General features: G+C 45.1%; 1 protein-coding gene across 16 annotated transcripts in view; it reads right to left on the bottom strand.

Annotated features, from left to right (window-relative positions):
- Positions 1-22,163, bottom strand: part of TCF7L2 (transcription factor 7 like 2) — a 177,159-nt gene that overhangs the window by 91,564 nt on the left and 63,432 nt on the right. The gene's annotated exons all lie outside the window — the stretch shown is intronic.

Here is a 22,163-nt window from a genome sequence, read left to right as displayed (position 1 = left end):
TGCACAGCAAATTAGAAGTGACCACAACTATGAAACCTTGTAATTCATCAGAGACCACATGGGTTTGTGGGATCCATTGTCTACAGACCCTATCGGAAAATGTATAAGATGGTTATGTGGTGGAAACCCCCTCCCCTCTGTGAGTACCAGACTTCTCAACTCATACACTGACATTTGCATTCCCACCACTCCTGCCAGCAAGCTCAAGGTGACTGCTGCCTCCTCACTATATGGTGTCTGTTTGCACAAGAGCAGCCATGCTACTCCAAACAGTATTTGGGGCAGATACGAAGGATAAAGAACGGAAAAGAACGTGGAAGCAGGCAGTGGAGTCTAAAGCCATCCAGTCTAAAGCCTGAGGCAGCTTACCAATCCTACTACCTCCAGAACCAATTTCTTGGCTTCCTTAAAGAGCTGCCCTTAATTTAAGCAGTTACCTAATAATCTCCATGCTTTAATCCATCCAGTCTCTCCCTATTCCTTGTACACCATAGAAGTATCAATCATGTCTGAATCCAGTTTGCTTCCCCACAGATCACTCTGCTCCAATTTTCAGTATAAAATACAAAATCCTTCATGACTACATTCCTCCCCATATACCAGTCACTCACTCATTCCCTCAGCCCTGCTCCCTGACGTGCTAACCTACATCACCACTTCTCCTGCTTTATCCATCTTTGCTAAATATAGTCTTTAAGGCCTCTACGAAGACCTGGGTGCTCTTTTTTGACCTTAAGGAATCAAGACAGTTAATAAACTAGTCTTTTACACACTTGGTATTAGCAGACATTGACAACAACTCCCCTATCTTCTCTAAGAATAACTATATAAAGCATATATTGCCCCTAGAAGTACACTGATGGCACACTACTGCCCCAGTATAGAGACCTTTACACTTTGCCAGTCTCATTTAGCCACCAGCCCCACAAGTGTTCAGACACTCCTGAGGCACCATAAAGCTCAGGTAGGGATACCAGCGTGGATCGTGGACACTGTTAATGGCAGCAGCATACTGCTGCATCCAGAGTAATGAGCGAGACAAATCAGCCCAGATGCCATACCAAAGCGAGCAATGTAATTCTGTATTGGCTTGCACTGAACTGTGACGTTCTGCATACAGGAGGCCAAACACTGCTGGTCCTTTGTATCCCTTCTTATCCTCTCCTTCTGTCAGACCCACAGGATTCATAATAAGGCAAGCAAAAGCCATCACAAATATTCAGCTTGACATTCTGCATAATAGAAGCCCTGGTAATTTTTTTATAAACCCAAATAAAGTCCAACCTACTGCAGCGTTACGGATGTTCTGGAACAGGGAACACACTGTATAGGGTCAGTGAGTGGCTGGTGACAGCCAGGGTGCCTGTGACCTGCCCACACTGTCATGACAGCAATGCAAATTACATAGCAATATTTACATCCAGACATAGATCTCCCTACCCATATGTATGGGTGGCACATACACGTGTGCATGTACAGAAGCCAGGTTAGCTGACCTCAGTCAGATCTATCCGCAATTCAGGACAGAAGAACAGAAGAATTTACTCTGCCACAATGCTAAGCAGATAATGCTTTTTGCCAGAACAGCTCACTATATTGTATGATAACTGAATGAAGCTAATTTTCAGCAGATTCTAACAGCTCTTAACTGGTAGAAATAGTTCAAGGTCTTCAAACTATACAGTGTTGCATAGCCCCCGATTCACACATTCTGCTAATAACTGCCAGACAATTGTATTGAATTTATTCAAAAACCATTAGCCTCAGAAATTCATATTCTTCGATTCTGCCTTTAGATAGATGCCATATTACACTTACATTAAGGTTAATGTGCAATGCCAATTCTTTCACAAAGGAACTGCAAATATTTGAAGCTACAGTATCTCTTACTAAGGTGTCTGTTTTACAAGTTTATTGTTTCTCTCTCGCAATTCCCCTTTCATCCCTGCCCCTTCCAGAAGAGCTGGGCTGAAAAAATGGTGAGAACATTAGAGCAAATACAGGCACATATTAAGGAAAGTATTCAAGACATTCTTTGTACAGCGTGCATACGCTACCAGCATTACAAGCATTTTTCTTTCATCTGCTCCTTCAGAGATGAGCCTCCAAAATACTTAAAAACAGCTTCATAAATATCCTTTGGAAAACCATCATCACATCTTCAGAGTGCTGGGTGTGTTAAACGCCTGCCACTGAAGAACGATGTTAAAACCTGCAAGGAGTCGGAGGTGGAAGCTGAGGAGCAGAATGCAGGAATGTTTAAACAAGAGAGCCTCAGTGAGAGGCCAGGGCATGTGGGTACTTTATAGAGAAATAATACACACGTACCATTTATGTTATAAAAAAACATTACAGGTAGGCAAGCTTCTGTAATTTATCTAATACTCTTTTATATTCATGCTTCCTTAGGTTTCATGCAATTTATTAAGTTTTCAGCCTTGCCTGCAGCAAAAAGGATAAACAAAAGCAGATGTGAAACTCCCTGTTTTAAGGGCCCACCAACCTCCTGCAAAGCCAGTAACCAGCTGGGGGAAGCCTGATTGCCATCAGCTCTGCACTCACCAGTCCAGCTGCCCTCTCCTCCCACAGCAAGCTACAGACTGGGCCCTAAAGGGATATGCCATGACCCATAGCACACCAGGCAGGTCTTGCCTCTTTAGGAAGAAGTCACTCCCCTCCATTCTGGCAGATATTTGGTAGGAATAGTGTTTTGTTGGCCAAGGGTTAAGTAAACCCCAAGAACAAAGAGCCTGGAGAAGAAGGAGAACTGGACCAACAAGGGTGACACATAGAATCATAGAATGATTTGGCTGGAAGGGACCTTAAAGCTCATCCAGTTCCAATCCCCTGCCACGGGCAGGGACATCTTCCACCAGACCAGGGTGCTCCAATCCCTGTGCAACCTGGCCTTAAGCATTGCCAGGGATGGATATCCCTTAGCTGGTCACAGAGAACATGATGGAATTCATGAACATTTATACAAACAGAAGGCAGAGCTTGTTTGTTGGTTTGTTAACTGGTTTCTTATTGTTAGCTTGTTTGTTATTATTAGAGTTTGTTATTGCTCACCACGGAACAACCAAGAGATTACATCTTCACTGCACCTTCGCTAAAAGGCTCTCACTGATATCAAGCAAGAAGCATTGTGAAAATTTGTTTGTTAGACTTCGCCATTCTCACTCACAGAAGAGGAGGTATCATGCTGTGGTACAAGAGATGCTGGAAAAGCACAGAGCACATGATGTATTGGGCTTGCGTTTGACCAACTCAGGGACCTGTGGAGGAAACCCATCAGACTCTACTCTCATCCATCCAGGCACACCTTCAATTAAAGGCCATGGGGGTAACAGACATGGAAGACTATGATACTTCCCACTGTTACACCGATTTCTCTGTTATTGATGCAGCCCTATTTCTAGACATGTAAGCCATTGAATAATCACACTTACTCCACAATCTTGGTTTTACTAGAGTCTCTAACCCGACAATCTAGAATCACTGAGGTCCACAAAATTCAACTAAACCCCAAGAGATTGCAGGTTCTCTCCCTCCTACACTATCTTAAAGAAATAGTTTCAGCCATTTCCTATTTTTCGCACAAACTGAGAAAGCCCCTGAAACCCCTTAACCCCCCTGTTCTAGTGGCTGTTTCTCAAACATTAACAGCTTCCAGATTAAAAGTCTCATAAGGCAAAAGGGGTGAGAAGAGAAGGAGGAGGGGGAAATCCCAGCTCACAAGGTGCAGCTGAAAAATAACAAACGCCTTTGAAACTGGAAGGGCAACTGAGCCGCAGTGCCGCGGCGCTAGTGAGCACACACATAATGAATTGGGGATTCCCTGTGTCAAGGCCAGCTCTGAGCGCGAATTGCAGAGTTCCAGGGAGGATCAATAACTGTCAGAAGGAGAAGAAAGTGAGCACTAAATTCACTCGCCTTTCATCTTCAACAAATGGAACAGAAAATCTGATGGATGACAGAACCTTTCGTTTCTATAGCGTTCTTGTTGAACTAAAGACTGGTGACATCGAGATGATTCTCGACATGAGCTTCTGTAGATCCAGAAGCAATTATAAAAAATACAAATAAAAGAATTCCCTTTCAAAGAAGCCCCCAAACCAAAAGTGGTAATTCAGAAGGGCAGGGTAAATAAGAAATATTAATGAAAGCCCATGCCAGTGGTCAGCCCCTAGCACGCGAAGAGTGCAGAGTTTTGGAAGCATGGAGTACATTAAACACAACACACTCCTTGCCTCCCCCATAATTAAGTTAGAGATGTGAGAGCAAAAGCAATAGAGGCTGTCTGCTTAGTTTCTCTGCTTGGCAGGGCACCACACACACATGCACACAATTTCTCCTCTCCTCCATTTGTGAAAGCAGGGGAGGGGGGGAAATAAAAAATAACAAAGCAAACAAAAAAAACCCCTTGGATTTCAAAGAAGGAACATGCTACTGCTCAAAGAAATGCCAAAAGCTCATCTCCATCCCTTTATATTCTACTGTAGACAGTCACTCAACCCATCAGGAGAATTGTATTTTGAAACAAACAACAGCAGCACAGAAGGGAGACAGGACCTTTTGTACAATCTAACTGGCTTCTGTACCTTGACTTTCACATCAGATATTTGTCTTGGCACGTGGGCAATGGGGGAAGGGGAGACATCTCTGGACACCTTATGACACACTTCCCCATGGTGTAACAGTTCAGAGCACAGAGGTACATCTCTGACTGTGGCCCATGAAGGCTGAACATGCAATGTGATAACCTACGGTGCCTTTGCCCCATACACTATCACAAAAACAAGCCACAGGGCAACGGAGGGAAAAGTCTCAGCAAAGAATACGTGATCAGTCCTCAACCTTACAATCTGAATTCAGTAAAGAGATGAAATTACCCCAAACGACTGTTTAAGTGGGTTGGGGACAAAACACTTTCCTGGAGTTTGCTCTCCTGCCCAAATGGGCTGCTGATGTCTCCCACCACTGCAATGAACCATCCGCAAAGGATGTGCAACTGAACCCAGCTCAGAAGAGGCATCTTTCTGACACTGAAATGGAAATTTAAAAGCTTGCAAAACAAATGCAGTGACTCAACTGGGTATAAGGGCTTGGTGTAAAGTTCAGAAATTGGCCTACGCACGCTAATTCCACCTTACGGCATGTGTGCAGGAAGGCTATTCCTACTTTCTCAGAGGAATAAAGATATTAAATGACTAGCTCCAAGATGCTAGGCTAGCTGATGGCAATAAAGAACAACAAAACAAACCCTAGCCCTTGTGTTTTAATCCAAACAGACCACGCCACATGAAACCGAGATTAGCACGGGCTCCCTAGTGCCATTTAATGCCTACCACAGACTTATTGTCTTTGTGGCTCCCTGGCCAGCGCCAGCTCCGCACCACACCCTGTGGTTTCCCACTGACGCACGGGCATTCCTGCTGAACCACGGCTCTGCCACCCCATCCCGCCTAGCAGCCACACAGCCTGTGCCCAGCCAGCCCTCTGGCTTTGCTTTTTGGGAAACCAAGAGAATTGGGAACCCAACACCACCATTCTGACAGCCTCCTTGAGAACCATAACAGATTCCCTGTGTTTTCCTCTAGCCCTCTTTCATTCATTTACTTCTTCATTTCATTCTGTAGAGCCGCAGCCAGTTTAACTGCTGGGCATCTAGGGAAATAACACCCTTTAGATACTGCCCCCTCAACCCTATCCTAGGGGAGTATCAGCAATGGCCTATCTGAAAATCTGCATCACCTAGCAGAGGGAGAGAGTTGCCTGGCATCCCCATTGAATAATCAGATAATTCTGGCATCTCAATCAAACTGTGGTTCTCAAAACGAGGCTTTGCCTCCATATGAAAGAAAAGGGCAGCACAGAGCCATACAGGAGTCCATTCATCCCTCCAGATGGGTACAGCTCTCCTGTTGACAGCACAGCGGGAAGGAGAGCATCTCACTTCAGTGACAGTATCTAAAATCAATCTAGAATATACAAATCCAATTTTAAAGGAGAATATCTATTTCACATCAAATACAGATGCAGAATCCACAACTTCAGATTAACAGCATCTTCCCAGTTTAGCTTAATCTGCTTTGAAAGTGACATAACCTGCATTAGGCAGACACTCTTATTCTCCAATAAAAGCATCCACACAGGAGCTAACATGAAGTAGCTCCTCAAGAGTAATCCCATATGTAGCCAAGGCATTGTTTCTCACAGACTGAAGCCTCTTGCTGTGCCTTCCCTCCCTAAAAGCCATAAAAAGTTGCTGATACTGAAGGGCTGCTTTGCTTCACCTCGTAGATTAGTGCTTCATTACACAGCTATTCACAGCCTCCCCAGAACAATGAGATGCCACCACGAACTGAATAGAATTTTACAGTCTGGATTTTTCTCCACTGAAGGCAACTTTTTAGTCTCTTGGAAGGGTTTATAAAATATCCTCTAAGTCTATGTTAAAATAAACAGAAGCAATCAGCGTCGTCTCCAAGCAGGATCTCCTCCGCACATCTCAAAAGGCTTTGCACGAAGTTTCCATCGCTCAACAAGGAGCATCTCATGAGGGCAACGCACTCCAGCTGATTGCACAACGACAGCAAGAGCCAGGAAAACTCCAAACCTAATCTGAGAGCTGACACTGACTCATTGTGTGGGCTTGGGCAAACCACTTAACCTCTCCGCATCTCAGCTTTTCTTGCCCATAAATGAGAGTAATAATACGGAGCTCCTTATTTCCCAAGGGACTGATAGGGAGCCTTGGGTTTGTACGGCACTTTGGAAACATGAAGTGCTACATAAGTGCTAAGTACCATTATCTAGAACTTCCACCGCCACCTCCACATGCGGGTGCAGTAGATGCTGCTGAGAAGTGGCCCACAGGGAAGACTCCTGTGTACATGTTTATCCTGAGGTTTCACTGGGAAGATGTTCAAGCAGCAAAAGGGAGATTTAAAGTCCTCTCCTCACAGAAACAGGAGTGATTTCTAGTAAGGCATTTACCCAGAGCAAGGGCAGCCCAGAGCTGTACAGGACTCCATTCATCCCTCCAGATGGGTACACCTCCCCTGTCGACAGCACAGTGGGAGGGAGAGCACCTCACTTCAGTGACAGTATCTCAAATCTGTGGCAGTTCTTAATCACGCCTCCAAACATGCAACCAGAAAAACAGGGGCGTTTTCCTGAGCTCTTCATTAACCACCACCACCTCATGCCCACATCTCACCAGGCTGGGTTAATATTCACGGGAGAAGAACGGCAAGCAGCATCCAAACCCTTATACCACCCAGCACGTGCTCACTCCAGAAGGCAGGCAAGCAACATTCAACTCATACTAAGTGTGACTTAGCCTGTTTCTTGCTTTGCTAGCTTCCTGACCTGCACAAGCTGGATTCAGGTCCTGCAAGGTGAAAGGACATGACAGTACTTGACACCCAAGCTCCACGGGCTACTCCAGGCACATCCCAGAGCAAGGGTGCGTAAGAAAGTGAAGTAGATGCCCTGCTGTTTACACTTCACCAAAACCTTAACATAAGCAAATGTTAAAAATGCTGTTCATACTAGACAGTTGAACATGCCTTGGAGGGTTATAGTCACCACATGTATCTACAAGATGCATTTTCTCCTCAACATCCCCATTCTTTCCTACCTACTGGTACACCTAAACTAGAACACTAAATATCTGCTAATTCATAAAATCACAGAATGGATTGGATTGGAAATTACCTTAAGCTAATATAGTTCCAACCCCCCTGCCATGGACTTGGGACACCTTCCACTAGATCAGGTTGCTCAAAGCCCCGTCTTGAAGATGTGGCCCTAAATACTACTTCGGGCAACTAAAGAGATGCACAGATGGGCTGTGGCTGTACAGTGGCCATCTCATGAACGTGTTGTGCAATGGCACTAAAGATAGTGTTGTTCCACCTGGAGCAGCAGCTAAGCCTCTTTAGGAGATGGGGAGTGGGGAGGAGTAGGGAAGCAGAGATCTCTCGTCAGCTGTTATAATCAGTAATAAGTTCATGTTCAAATGAAAGCTGACTGTTATTCATCACTAGAAAGGGGTGGAAATTTCGTAACAGCCCTAAGAAGATACTTCAAAACACTATTTTATTTCCTTCTGTGTTTATATAATGCACAAAACCAGTGCAACCTGAGCTACGTTAGTATTACACTGTACTCTGTAACAAATAAGCGAAATTCATGAACAGACAAATCTAACCGCTTTCTGTGACTACACCAGCAAATGAATTTGGTCATAAGGACACTTGCCAAGACAGTGAATTTAATGCAAGCACTGGAGAATCTCCATGGAAAATAAACTTTCATTAATTAAAGAGTATCACTCGCTGCTCAACGCAGGGAACGGAAACACATCACATGTTCCCCATCCCTGCTCAGAGGAGCTCCAACACCAACCAGCTCAGAAGAACTGCTGGTGGCTGATCTCCAAGGCAAAATGTTGAGACTAGAGCATGAGCAACAAACGCACTTCCAAGAAAAATCACGATCTCTTCAGTGATCCTTCACTAACAGGAAGAGCAATTCATTTCGCTGCACGAATGATTAATTATAAATTATTAAATCCAGCTCTACTCAGGATACTTACCCAGGGAGCCAACTGCTCTGACATGTCAACAACTTTTGTTTTCTGAATCTCTGAAACCAGTATCAATTCAAAACACATATGGAACCAGATTTTCCATGGATGATCTGGATAAACCCTCCCCACTCATCTTTGGAGACAGCCTTTGTCAAAGAGGACACTGCAGTTATTTTTACCCTCTTCCCTCTCTCCCATCAGTGTAAAACACACAGGGAAGCATCTGGAGAGCAACAGCTTATATTCCACATCCTTATCACATAGGAGAGTACATCTCCTGACCAGGAATATCTGGGGAGAAGCCTGCCCATGAATGCAAGCTTTGCTGCGTTACAGCGTGCAGCATTCACGGAGGAGGCAATTTCCTGCCCGGCAGGAAGGCGGCGGAGAGCCCTCAGCATCTCCCAACCTCCTGCCTGCCAGCGAGCAGCAGGCAGGGATGGCTGCGTGCAGGCAGGGGATGGGGGGCAGGGGAAGCCAGAATCTGAAAGCAGGAGAAAGTGCGGGGCTGCGAACATGCATCCGAACACAAAGCAGCCGGAGGATGCACGGATACGAAAATGGGATACATTATTATTCCATAAATTAAGTTAAAGCAACCTCAGCACATCCCAGACCTTTAATACCGGGCTGCTGCGCACCAAGCAGTTGGCTTCCAGCCTGCAAAATGTTTCAACTTCACTCAACTGAGGCAAGACCCACGTTTTATTAAAAAAGATTTATCTTCCTGCAAATAAACCTCAACAGCTTTTGCGCCCTGAAGAAGCAACTTGGGTTTGCAGTCTCGCCCTCCTCCCACACCAAAACACACAGAATCTGATGAGTAAAGAATTACCAGTTACAGCTTTCTGAACCTTGCCCACGTTGGGCTGGTATGCAACAGGTTTCAATGTTTGTTTTTATAATAAATAAAGCAAAAGTAGGATGAGACGACGAAGCTCCTCGTGTCTCCTCTGCCTCCTTTGAAGATGCTTTTTGAAGACTTCAGCAAAATTGTCAAGCAGTTAATACAATAAAGGGCATTCCCTATCTCACATTTCAGCCTCTTCCAAATCATCCAGACAGCCTTAAAATACCCAAGTTTGCCCGTCAGCCATTTAATGAAGAAATACTAATAAAAAATAACATGTAACACCCCCCCACACACACATTTTTCCTTCTTCTTAATATCTGCTGGCCTGCTGCATAATGTCATTTGTCCTGATAAAAAACCCAAAACAAAACCAAAACCAAGTTTTCCAGGCAAGCAGCAACACTTAAAACCAAATTAAAGCGGCATAAAGCCCAACTTGAACAGCAGACAAGTATGCGGAGAACAGCGTGACCTTTCCTTATCACCCACTGACATGCTTAATCATTTCCAAACAAGAAAAAATGCTCTTTTCTGCCACTTCTTCATTCTGCAAGCACCTCAGGCGCCTGCGTGGCCGGTAAAGAGTTAAATCTCCCACTATCCCCTGCTGCCTGCGAAAAATCACTGAAACAATTGAGACATTGTCCAGTGAACAAGACTCCCAGGGACTGACATTTTTGTTTATGTCCCAGTTCTCAGCCTGTCAATTTTCACTCCCAACGCTAAAAGCCCGGCTTGCCCCAATACAGTCTGCCCTCGGCTGAAAAGGCTCCACTTCATTTATTTTATTAAAGCTATGGCGTGTTTATGATTCAGAGCTCTCCCCATCCGAGGACCTGTTGGTCCCATCCCCCTTGCCTTTCCCGTTGCCCTGAAATAGCGACTTCCTAACTCCGAGGAGGCTTTGCAATGCCTTTCACAGAGCCACTGCCAAGAAAGTAACTATGCTTAGGTTCAACACCGATATTCGCATTGTGCTGGGGCATGAAACGCGTATTGCTGTACTCTAGTCCCTTAAAATAGCCTTTGATTAGTAACGGGGGTAAGGTTGAGGGGAAGGGAGCTGGATGCTAAGCCAGAGTGGCAGGAACTTCAAAAAGAAAATGAAGTAAAAAGAAAAACCACATCCATTCTCAACACCCAGCAGCAAACTAAAAAATACACATAATGGAGTAAAACAAACATCTTGGAGCAAAGCGGTGTTGTCTCGGCTGTATTTCCTGCCTGCGTTTCCATAATGACCGGAGCGTCAGGCCCAAAATATATCCCTTTCCTTCACCCCCGCCGTCCTTCCCCCACCCCCCCACCATTCCCAGCACTTTTTTTGTGTGTTACGCTCTCAATACTTTATCTCCATGAAAAGCACACACAGCGGTCACCAGCGTTTCCTGTTTGCCGAGTGTGCTTTAACTATATCACACCCTCCGCCGCTGCGCTGGAATGCACAGCATATGGCATTGTGAAAGGGTTTACTGTCGAATAATGGCAGCAATGCAGTCCTGCTGGTTTATATCAAACCCTGTCACTCTCTTCACGGAGGTCCCTCTCGTGCTCTCCAAGAGGCGAGGTAAAACACACACACACGCACACACTATTTTTGAGTCTCACATAGGACATCAACAGAAGCCCAAATGGATCAAGCCTTGCAAACTCAAGGCAAGGAAGACTGCAACTTATGAAGTGGTGAGTTGCAGTCACTCATGATTTGTTTTGAATCTCAGTCCCCAAAACATCCACAGGATCCTTTTATAGATAGACAATAGGGCTGTTAGAAATGCTTTAGCTCCTCACTGTGATTCCTACAGGCATGGCTACCATGGGCTGGAGAGTGGCTGTGTGCCCAAACCCCTCTTCTCCAGGTTGGCATGGCTGTCAGCATGAGCAACTGCTTGAGCTCCATCCCAGAGCACAGTTTCATCTTCCCCTACTCTCAAAATCCAGGACTCATACATGGAACACATCCATGGGAAAGTCAAACATACATCACCACCACCTTTCACTTCAGGTCAGAGTTTCAAACCTCTATTTTCATTTAATTGCTTACAGGTTTATTTTTGTGGCTTTATTATTTTTTTATTTTAAAGCAACTTTAAAAGAAGAGGACTCACAAATAAATAAATAAAGTGCTGCTTCCAACTGCAGTCAGGTTTAGCTAAGGTGCTCACAAAGGTTATACTTCAAAGTGCTTTTGTGCAGATCTTGAAATGCCTTCCCATGCCCAGATGCATGCGGGCAGCAGACGCTGAAATGAGTAGCAATATTTTAAAGTCCATTGAAATGCATCCATCCACCCTCTCTTCATAAAAGGAAGCCTTACTTAACAGGCATTTATTATTGCTGAACTAGGGTTGAAAGTTCAGTGTCCTTATAGACCAAAATTATCAAGATTTCTGAGTCTGCAGCCCACGTTTAAGTCCTAATGAGCTATTGTACCACACTCACTGCTATTAACTCTTTGATGTCAGGAACCCATGTTGCTCTTTTAAACACCTCACAGATGTCCAAGAGGAAAAAGTGCAGAGCTCACCTGTGCTGAGGACAGGTGAGCAACTGTAAGGTTTTTTTTTTGCCTTTAGTCCCCCTCCAGCAAAATATGCAAAGACAACTACAGCATTAAATATGCATGTCAAAGACAGGCTAGCCTACCAGTCTGGACTGTGAACATGGAGTCAGGGGAGCTGTACATCGCTCCCAGCTTTGCCATGATCTGCTATGCAGAACACATTACCTTCCTGGGAAGGGGATGTGAGCATACGGTGCCCATCACACCATATGCATATAGCAGTCAAACCCCTGTTGTGCCTTGCTCTGAACAGCCCCATCTCCCCTGGATGTGAGCCATATAGAGCAGGGGCAGCTACCCACTTTTCTGAGGGTAGCTTGTCTGTTAGATCCTCTTAAATACAGGTAACAACAAAGTGAAAATTAAATTAATTGGTACCAAGTGCTTCAACCTGCTTGTTTCACAACCACAGCAGTGAAATACGATGTCCACAGGGACATACCACCATGAGGTTTGGATGGTGCTTGGGAAGGGAAGGGTCCATAATGTTCCATCCCCAACTAAGGCATCCAATCCCAACCGCCAGCAAACAGGAGCATGATGACGCCTTAACACAAGAGTCATGAGCCCGGCTCGGTGCCCAGGCAAAGAGCAGCTGAGTCGGCCATAAAATGGACAAGGCACCAGCATTTTAGCCATTCTTCTCTGCCAGAAGTGTTGGGGCTCATCCCCTACATTTTCTCACCATTTACTCACCCCACAGATACCTCAGCACAGCGATCTGAAGTGGCCAAACAATTGCCTACGCAGGAGCACAGCTTAACAGGCTATCTATGGCGTGAGTGGACATCCCTGGACGTGCTCTGGGCATGATGAGCCCAACAAGTTACTGCAGGGTGAGCTTCACCAAGGTTTACAGCACCTCTGCAACTGCTTGGCCACACGCTCGGCTCTGGACATAGACATGAGCAAGTTCACCTTCAGTCCAAACGGCATCTGCTACCTCACGTTTACCCCTTGGGCAGCAATTGTGGAGCAACCAGCATGCCTTAGATTCAAACCAGAGCTTATCCCAAGGTAACCCTTCCTGGCCATCAGAGCCCTTTAATGAGGAATGAGAAGCAGGTTACTTCATGTCAGTGAATGACTTCCCTCCAAACAGCTCAGCATGCCTGAAAAGCACTGAGACTGGGAGTCAACATGGAGCAGCTACAGCTTTAGCAATGCAAACCCTTGCTTGCTTCATATTAATTAACCATGTGGACATGCCCAACATGCAGTGACAGAAGTTCTGCCGTCAGGGAAAACCGCACTACAGCCATCTGGGGTTTTCTGGTGGTGCTGCTTCCATTCAGCTGCTTGGCAGGAGAAGCATTCATGGCCATAAGTGCACAGTAAGGAAGTCTGGAGGCTTTCAGGTCCTTTCACTCTGCTCTCCTCCATATAATACTCTTTCCTTAATACAGGGCAGTCACATCCCCGTAACACACAACATGGACATTACAGTGCTCTGCAGGCATACAACAGGGAAGAATTTTGTTGTTTTGCCTTTCCTCTTCCAGACATTATCCTTCCACCCAGGGGAGGAGACCATGGAGAGATTTTATGCATTTCCCAGTGGGCAGATGAGAGACAAGAGACCAAAACCTTCCTTCAACATTCCTCCTCCTATAGCCATAGCAAGAAATACATCATTGCAATGACAAGCTCCAGGGGAGAAGAGCTCAGGACACAATATTCCTTCTCTCCCTCCATTCCCCATCTCAGTACGTGCTAGCAGAAGCCACAACATCTTTCAGGAAGGGGCTTTATTTCATACAAATGCTCATTTCCACTGCCCCAACTCAGAAAAGTGACACTGTACAAAACAATACTTAGAGCACACACTTAAATGTTGTCCTGAACATGGATGGACATCAACTCACGTTTAACGATTTCTTGAATCAAGGCCTAAAAAGTAAAAAGGAAGGGGAAGGGGAAGCTAGTTTCCACAGTAATAGTAGTTGAGAGTCTTTGAGTCTTGCCAACAGGAAAAAATGCGTGTCAGAGAACTGCTCGCCTCTCCTAGGAAACCAGCACAGACCCAACTCTTTTTGCAGGGTAGCAATGCAAGGCCCAGGAACACCCTCAGGTACTTAATTTGCACCCTTCCTCTTGTATACACACACATAAAGATTCAAATCATTCATACCCAGGACCCACTACCAGCCTATCCCTCATTACGTATGTAGCATTCCTACACAGACAAGCCTGGCTGCAGAGCTTCTGCTTTCTGGGCCAGAGGAAGGACTGATTTAGTCACCCAGTTCTAAGAGATGACATGCAAGGTACATCTGAGACAAAGACTCATGGATACACGGGGTCCTGACAGCACTTAAATAGCACCATAAGTATCTTTCCTGTAAGGTCTGATATATGTTAGGATTTTACGTTTAGAAATCGAGAAATTTTTGTTTGGTTTTCCTGGGGGGCTGCAGGTTTTTTGCATGCCTCTAGAATGCGGATGTGGAAATCATCAGTTTTTCAAAATCAACTTGGGAAAGTTACTTTACATCTCTCTGGTCACACTGGTGTAACAAAGGAGTGAGCAATACATCTCCATGTCGGGAAAGTGCTGAATGATTTTGCTCACTGGTATCTATCAGGGACAAATGAAACTTCACGGTAAGGCCCCCTGGAACCAGGCCCTTGTTACCAGCTTACTGTGTATTCAAAACCAAAGTCTGTTGGACACGAATTTCTAGCTTTGTTTTGTGAAATGAGGCACAAAACATTGCTCAGACAGAGATTAGGAGTGCAACATTGCTTATGAAGGCATCACTCCTTGTTATCTGCAACATCTCTAACTCTCCAAAGGCTTTCCAAAATAGGTCTGCCCCTTGCCAAATAGGGACAGAGAAGAAAGCATCCTTCCTTCTCTTTACACAATGGCTTACTGAGCAGCTCCAGTTTCTTCTGTAGGAGAGAGTACAAATGTCTATACTGTCCAGAAAGTGAAGTATCCCATGAATAATCCCAAACCACATGAACTTGGGAGAAGAGCAATAATTCTGGGTTTGAGCAATTTGACAAGCAAACAGTCCTGAGCCCAACAATGCCAGTTTCCTTCCTTTCTTTTTAGTGATAAATATGTGCTGTTTTCCTTACTACAGCACCTGGACACAGTATACAGACCTTGTTTAGACAGAAAATAGGAAGTTCCCATTCAAATAGGCTCGTCTGCACTGGGAAGTTTTTATGCAAGGGCTCAAGTGTGAATTGGAAAATGCAGAACAACTATTTCGAATTATCTCTCCGTGTGGACACTGTTATTCAGCACTAAGAGTTTCTTTGTGAGATTTAGCTTAATCCGTTTCCAAAGCAGATTAAGCTAAACCACACAAAGGACCTCTTACTGCTGAATAAGAGTGGCTGCATGGAGAGATAATGAGGAATAGTTATTCTGAGGCAGCTACTTCGACTGCATATTTGGGCTTGGCCACTCTGCACCAACAAGCCCAAAGCCATACTGGAAAGGGAAGACTGGTTCTAGGAATCTGGGAACAGACAGTGCTGGGGCTGGACCACACCATTAAACCTTCTGCTCTACACACGATGGCTGCTCCCACTCCAGTCAGCACGGGCTCTGGCTCCAAAAGAGGCTGCATTATTCAATACCTGCTTCTCTCAGCTCCAGATTGAATCCAGCCACAAACTTCATCTGCAGACAGGGTGCACAGGGAGAAGGACCTGCGGCGAGCAGCCCTGCCAATTCTGCCACCCTCGGTACACATCATCTTTGATCTGACAGGCTCACCCATCTGGCTCTCCAGCATCACCCGGCGCTGCTGCGGCTCTTTGCCATTGCCAAGGCCGAGCTGCCACGCACGGCTGCTGCTCTGCAGTCCTCGTGCATGCTCCGGGCTTTGGGGATGGACCGTCTGCACTCTCTCCATCCCTCCTGGCACAGCAGCCCTGCTGCAGGAGAGCTGATAGCTCACCATTATTTCATTTTAGGCCCATGCAAGTCCCTAGAAGTTAATCTAATATGCGTGCTCCAGCGTAACATAAACTGACACGTGACTGAATCCAAACAGAGCTTGGGCTTCTCTGTGCAAAAACAATGCCTCCTAAACCATCTTCCCAGTGTAGGTTTCTACCTTGAAGTGGTGCTTTCTGCAGCTTTACTGTATTCTGAGCTAGTCATGAAGGGACAGAATTTAGGGACTCATATTTGCATCACATCTGGGACATAGCAGGTATTTGATAAACAAAAGATACAAGATGCAGTAGATGTACTTCCTGAAGTACACTACCCTGGAGGCAGCATAGTTACGTCTTTCTTAAGGATCTCTGATGAGCAAGCTTTTGGCTTGCTTCCCCCTCACCCAGAAGGTTCCAATACTCAGATATGTCGGAGAGATAGACCAGATATATTTTGGTGTGCCTCGACAGACCAAAATGACAGATCTCGGGGCTCCAGCTCAGGAGCAGAAGCTGTAGCACAGCCCCTCCAGGAAATCAGAACTGGTGCTGGTTCACCACAGAATCCTGGGCTATAAACCTGCTGTTTCAAGAGTAGCTGCTAAGCTATCCCCAGTAATGTCAGACAATCCTGGGAACACTGCAGCCACCTCAAGGTAAGCCACCCCAGCACCCATGAGCCAGCGTCTCTGCTGGCATCAAGGACCAGGTTCTCCCAGGTCCAAGTGGGTGATTCACTAGAAACAGATGCTCAACAGATTGTACCAAGCATATCGTAACACCCCTACTTAGCTTCCTTCTCCTGGAGCAACACTTAGGATTGCCAGCCACTACAATTCTACAGCCAGTCTAGCAATGGTTGCTATTTTTCTTAAAGCGTGGTAGCCTTGCAGTTATGTGCTTAGAGAACCTGGGCCTTACAGCACACAGCAAGCTCCTGAACTGCTGTAGAGAAAAGTTTGAGAACGAGCAGAGTATACCCTGCAGGCTCAGGAACAAGAGAACAAATAAAGAGAATACAAAATGTATTATTTAAGAAACAGAAAACAAACAAGAACACCACACACACAAAAAAATCCCCACCAATCCTCATGATCTTTTGAGGCCTGACTCATGATCCTAGAACAATTGGGGTTGGCAGTACTATACATGTCACAGCATTTATTCACAGCTGAAATACCCCAACATCCAAATACTTCAGTGTTCTTGGAGCTACTCACAGATCTCCTGACTACAGCCAAGCGTGACAATTCATCCCAGCTGCCAATCCAGCCCCAAGGTATCTTCTGAAGGTGCTTTAGTGCTGACTTATGTTTGCAGAAGCATTAAATTCCTGCTCACTTCACAGGAAGAGGTACAAGCTTGCACATTTCCCCTGTCTTGGCGTTAAAGCATAGGGACTACCTCCAGTACCTAAATCAGGAGGAGAGGACCGACACTGTGCCACTGAGTAAACACAAAGGCACAAAGCAGCCCCCTAAAAGTCTGAACTATTTTGCAAACACATCACATTACCAAGTGAATTACTTCTAAGGAGCCCACGCTTCTTCCGTGCTCTACACAAACCAAGCACTACATTTCCCATTCATATTTCGTGGGTACTGAATATAATGTGTGTGTTTTATAGGAATCCATCCAAAACAATTTTATTGGGCTGCTCGTAGGCAAATTCTATACTTAGCCCTAAACATTCAGGTTGGAACAGAGAATTTTTTTTAAACACAACCCGTCCCAGTGAAAAATCAAAAGGAATTAGTGGTGAAAGGTTTAGCCACAAAATTCTCAGCAAGCTTAATTTGTTCTGTGGCTTAATTCCATGCAGCTCTGAAAATTCAGGACAAGATGTTTGCACACTTTGGCCATGCATTAATGAAATATTATGTTTACTTTGCAACTGCCAAAGCAATTAGCCAAATAAAGTATAGAGCATTTAAAAGGAGAGAGTCAATGAAGGAGATTTCCAGTTACGTCTGCATGGGTATTTCTGCAGCGTGAGTCTCAAGGGTTTGAGTGTTGGGTCCATGCACCAAGGTCCATGACCTACATGCCAGCAGGACTGTTCAGACACATAGTCCTCTCCCTCCTATTGCATGTGTCCCTCTTATTGCCAGGCACTGACATGAATGATACCCAACTCCTTACTCCCCAAACACCACTATGTTGCTGCAACTCAACACAGTCTTCATACTCAAAGGATTGCCCTGCAGATCTTCAGGGAACAGGGTGATCCATCACGGGCACACACAGCCTGAAGTCCAAGAACATCTCCAGGCTACTGCAGAGGAAGAACAGCCTCTAGACAACAAAGTATTAAAGACAAAACAAAAGCCTGAAAAACCCTCTTGGGACACTGCAAGTGGAATCATAGAATCACAGAATGGTTTGGGTTGAAATAAGGTCATCTAGTTCCAACCCCCTTGCCATGGCAGGGACACCTCACACTAAACCATGTCACCCAAGGCTCTGTCCAACCTGGCCTTGAACACTGCCAGTTGCAAGATTATGCTTCCAGATGGCTTCTCCATACATTCAGCACTGAGCATGATGTACCCCACTTCTGGCATGTTTGAAGGGACACTGTTGGTGACTTTAAAAATCTAAGTTAAACTTAATATTTGTAGGTATCTCTCTCTGCCTTCGAAGTGTGTAAGTGCAAACCACATAAGACAAAAGACATTAGGGACTAGGCAGGAAAGACTGCGCAGCTTCAATTCTAGCCACTCCAGGAAACAACTCCTGATCCCTCCAAGCCACCCTGTGGTCCCAGGCACCCGCTGTCCACACACAGAGAGAGGCTGAGAACAGAGAGTACATTTCAGATAGTTTTGCCTTCAGTTTTTCCTGTCATATTATGTTTTGAAAACACATTTTTACCTCCTTAAGCAAAAAAAATTAGCTACACTACTGCACAGTGATTCTTTGTTCTTGGGGATTCAGTCCACTTTATGGCTGTGTTCATTACATATTAGAAAACCCAGGCCAAACAGCACTAGAAGTCCTCCCCCAAAGGTAACATTTACATTGACTTCAAAAGGCCCCCCTGCAGAAGAAAAAGAGGGATTTTTTTTAACCTTTAACTATTTTGTGAGAAATATACTGTACCAAACCACCACCATTTTGGGTTCTGAATGGTTTTGCCCTGTACAAAGGAAGCTAAAAGCAAGTCTCTGTACAGCTGAGACAGCAGGAGGCAGGATCCTGGGACCAGTCTTTTACCCTTACTCCTACCCAAAACAGGCTATGGCTGAATCAGAGCATTTACTTAGCAGAAAACAGGGAAGAACAGAACTAGTTTTCTCCTTAAGGTAGTAGGAATGCATGCACAGATACAAAAGGAACGATGGAGCTGAAGCGAGCAGATTCTGGAGGTCCTTGCACACACACACCATACTCATTTTCAGTTGCCTGTCCACACCACAACAGTTTCCATGTGAGAATCCCACTCCTCAGGCACCAAGATCTCATTCCTACCACCATGTATGGAGCAGATCAGGTGCATGCTGAACAGGGATTTCAGGACAACTAGCAGCCTACCTGCTCAGAGGAGCACACAAGGCATCCAGCTGGAGTCTGCTTTACACCCAAAAACTTCCTGCTAAAATTGTTCTAGGAAGTCTTAATATCTTCAATGAAATCAAAGGTCAGGAAAAAAATGGGGGAAATAACCATATAAACCGTTAAAAAAAATCTCAGCCTCTTAATAGTGCTATCTGCAGGCTGAATTCAGAATTTTGACCTAGCAAGCTTAATAGCATACTATTAAAACAATTTTTCCCCCAGTTTTCTTTCACCTTTGGACACAGATAAGCAGCATGACTGTGCCAGAGCAAGATGCAAGAGTCTTACAAGACGAGTGAAGCACCTAAATGCAAATAAATGCACTGGTCTCAAATGGAGCCTCATGCTGTACCTTCCTCAAGACATGCTGAACATAATTTCAGTTTAATATTCTGTTTCTCATTATGGGCCTTGGAGACTCTCTCAAGCACCATGAAAAGCAGAATTAACCCAGCCCTCGGCACTGGGGGCAATCCAGCCAAATTATTCATGCTGGTCTTTTGCTTCGATTTTTGTAGTCTTAACTTAATGTTCTTAAATCTGAAAGGAGAGCGGCTGACAAACAGTACAGACTTCACTTAAGGCATTACAGACAGCCATGTTCTGCAGCCTTGAGTCATTAAGCTAAGAACTCGCACTGAAGCCAAGGGGGATTTCATCGGTGCTGGGTGTAAAGGCTGCAGCCCCACCATGGAGCTCGTGGTAATCACAGCCAAGCATTGAGAAGGAAGAATGTTAGAAGAGAAAAAAGCAAGGAACAAGGAAGGGGGTAGGGGGGGAATGAAGGAAGGAGGGAAAGGAAGACATCCCCCCCCCTTTTCTCTTCGTAATTTAGCTGCAAAGATTATCTCAAATCCTGATTTTGGAGACAGGGAAGAGATAAGCAATCATTTGCAGGTGTTAGCATTTTCCTACACATCTTCAGGGCAGCACAACTCATTTCAAGCTGAAAAACTGGCATAGGTACACTTGGCAGGTAGACAAGACACAGCAACGTGGGTGGAGAACCAGTTTCTACCCCTCCACGCTGCACTCGCACGGAAACATTAGCATGTCCATGGAATACCTCTCGCTGCTCCATAAAGAGATTAATTACATTTCCATGTATGCCGCACCGGGTGTAGAGCCTCATGCAAGAGCAGCCGGGTCCCAGGTGCTGCGGGCAGGCAGAGCAGTGACACCAGAGAAGCCTGACGCATCCCAGGCCAATTGGCATCTGCAGCCACATCATCCTCCCCTGAATGCCATTACCTGCTCTAACTTTGTTTACCAAGAAATAAGACCATTTTCACTCCACAGAATTAATGTGACCTGGGGCAGATGCCAGGAAAAAAGGGTGGAAAAAGCTGCCCCTTATTTATTTACGTTAACAGAACAAGGCAGAACACTTTGCTGCTACAAATAAACATTGAACCTGCAGAAGCACCACCCCCCCTTCCCAAAAACCCCACTGCTCCCTCCCTTACTGCCTCCTCCGCCTCCTCTCCCTCCAATATTGTAAGTAGCACAAAAGATCACATTACAAATGCCAGCTGTGGCTCTTTTGGAAGGTGGCCTCCATCTCAGAGGTAGTATATGTTCCTCACGGCCTAAGTGGTTGCTATGGTAAATATGCTTTTTATTGAATAGCAGAGCGAAACAGCTTTTAAAGAGACCCATAAGAACCCCATAAATGGTCAAAATACAAGGCAGATCAACCTCAGCCTCCCTGGAAACAGGTTTCTCTATTTTCCAAAATGATTGTGGTTTTTGAACTCTGTTTTTTTTGCATGTGTATTTGTATTGTCCATTCATCTCCACCTCACCCACACCCAAGTGAAGGGGATGGGATCCCAACCAGCCCCCCCTGCACCATGAGCTGCTTTGGCTCTTAAAGACTCTCCTGCATAGCAGGAAGCTTTAGGGACGGTAGATGCTCAGCACTGAAGCATGGGTCATCCCCAGGAAAGCTACCCACCAAGCTCAGCCTGCTCTCCCAGGCTGCAGCCAGCCAGGGCAAGACTCCTGCTACCTCCCCATTGTCTCCTAACAAGCCTGACACCATTCCACCCTGCCAGCCCCACAAATGTTCCCCATCCTGTGTGCTGGTCCTCCAGCAAAACAGGGAAAAACATCATTAAAATGAGAAAGTTACTTTAGTTCATTTCTTATTAAGATGACAGCACATTTTGATGGCTGTAGAGTTCTAAATAACCAGACAAACATATTTTTCCCGATCTCCCCCTCCAGTGATGGCCCAAGTGGCCTTTCCAAGGAAGGAAAAGCAAAGTCATTCTGAGAAAATGAGGCAACCAGCAACAACTAGGCAAGTACCAGTCTTGTTCCCATCGCTCTCTGCTGCACTGAGGCATTGTTTAGAAGCTGTGGACTCTAAAGGATAGGAAATCAATTTTCTTTTTAAGCAAAAGACACTCATAGCAATGGGCTGACAATTCTCAAGTTAAAGAGACAACAATAGAAAGAGAAGCTTCTCAAAACTGTTGAGTATGATTTGAGATTTCAAACAAAACAAACGTGTCTTGGACGATCTACCAGCTTTAGACTGTATAGCAAAAGATAAAGAATGAGCAATGTTTCTTTTTCCTGGGATTCACCTTATCACCCAATGGTTATAAAAAAGTTAAAAATCATGTAAAACTTGAAGAGAAAGTATTTCAGAAGAAATATTGTAACCCATAATGTGCCAT

This window comes from Melopsittacus undulatus, chromosome 4, assembly GCF_012275295.1.
Source record: "Melopsittacus undulatus isolate bMelUnd1 chromosome 4, bMelUnd1.mat.Z, whole genome shotgun sequence".
Classification (NCBI taxonomy): Eukaryota; Metazoa; Chordata; class Aves; order Psittaciformes; family Psittaculidae; genus Melopsittacus; species Melopsittacus undulatus.
The sequence above is the reverse complement of the archived record's forward strand: the minus strand, read 5'-3'. Positions and strand labels throughout refer to the sequence as shown.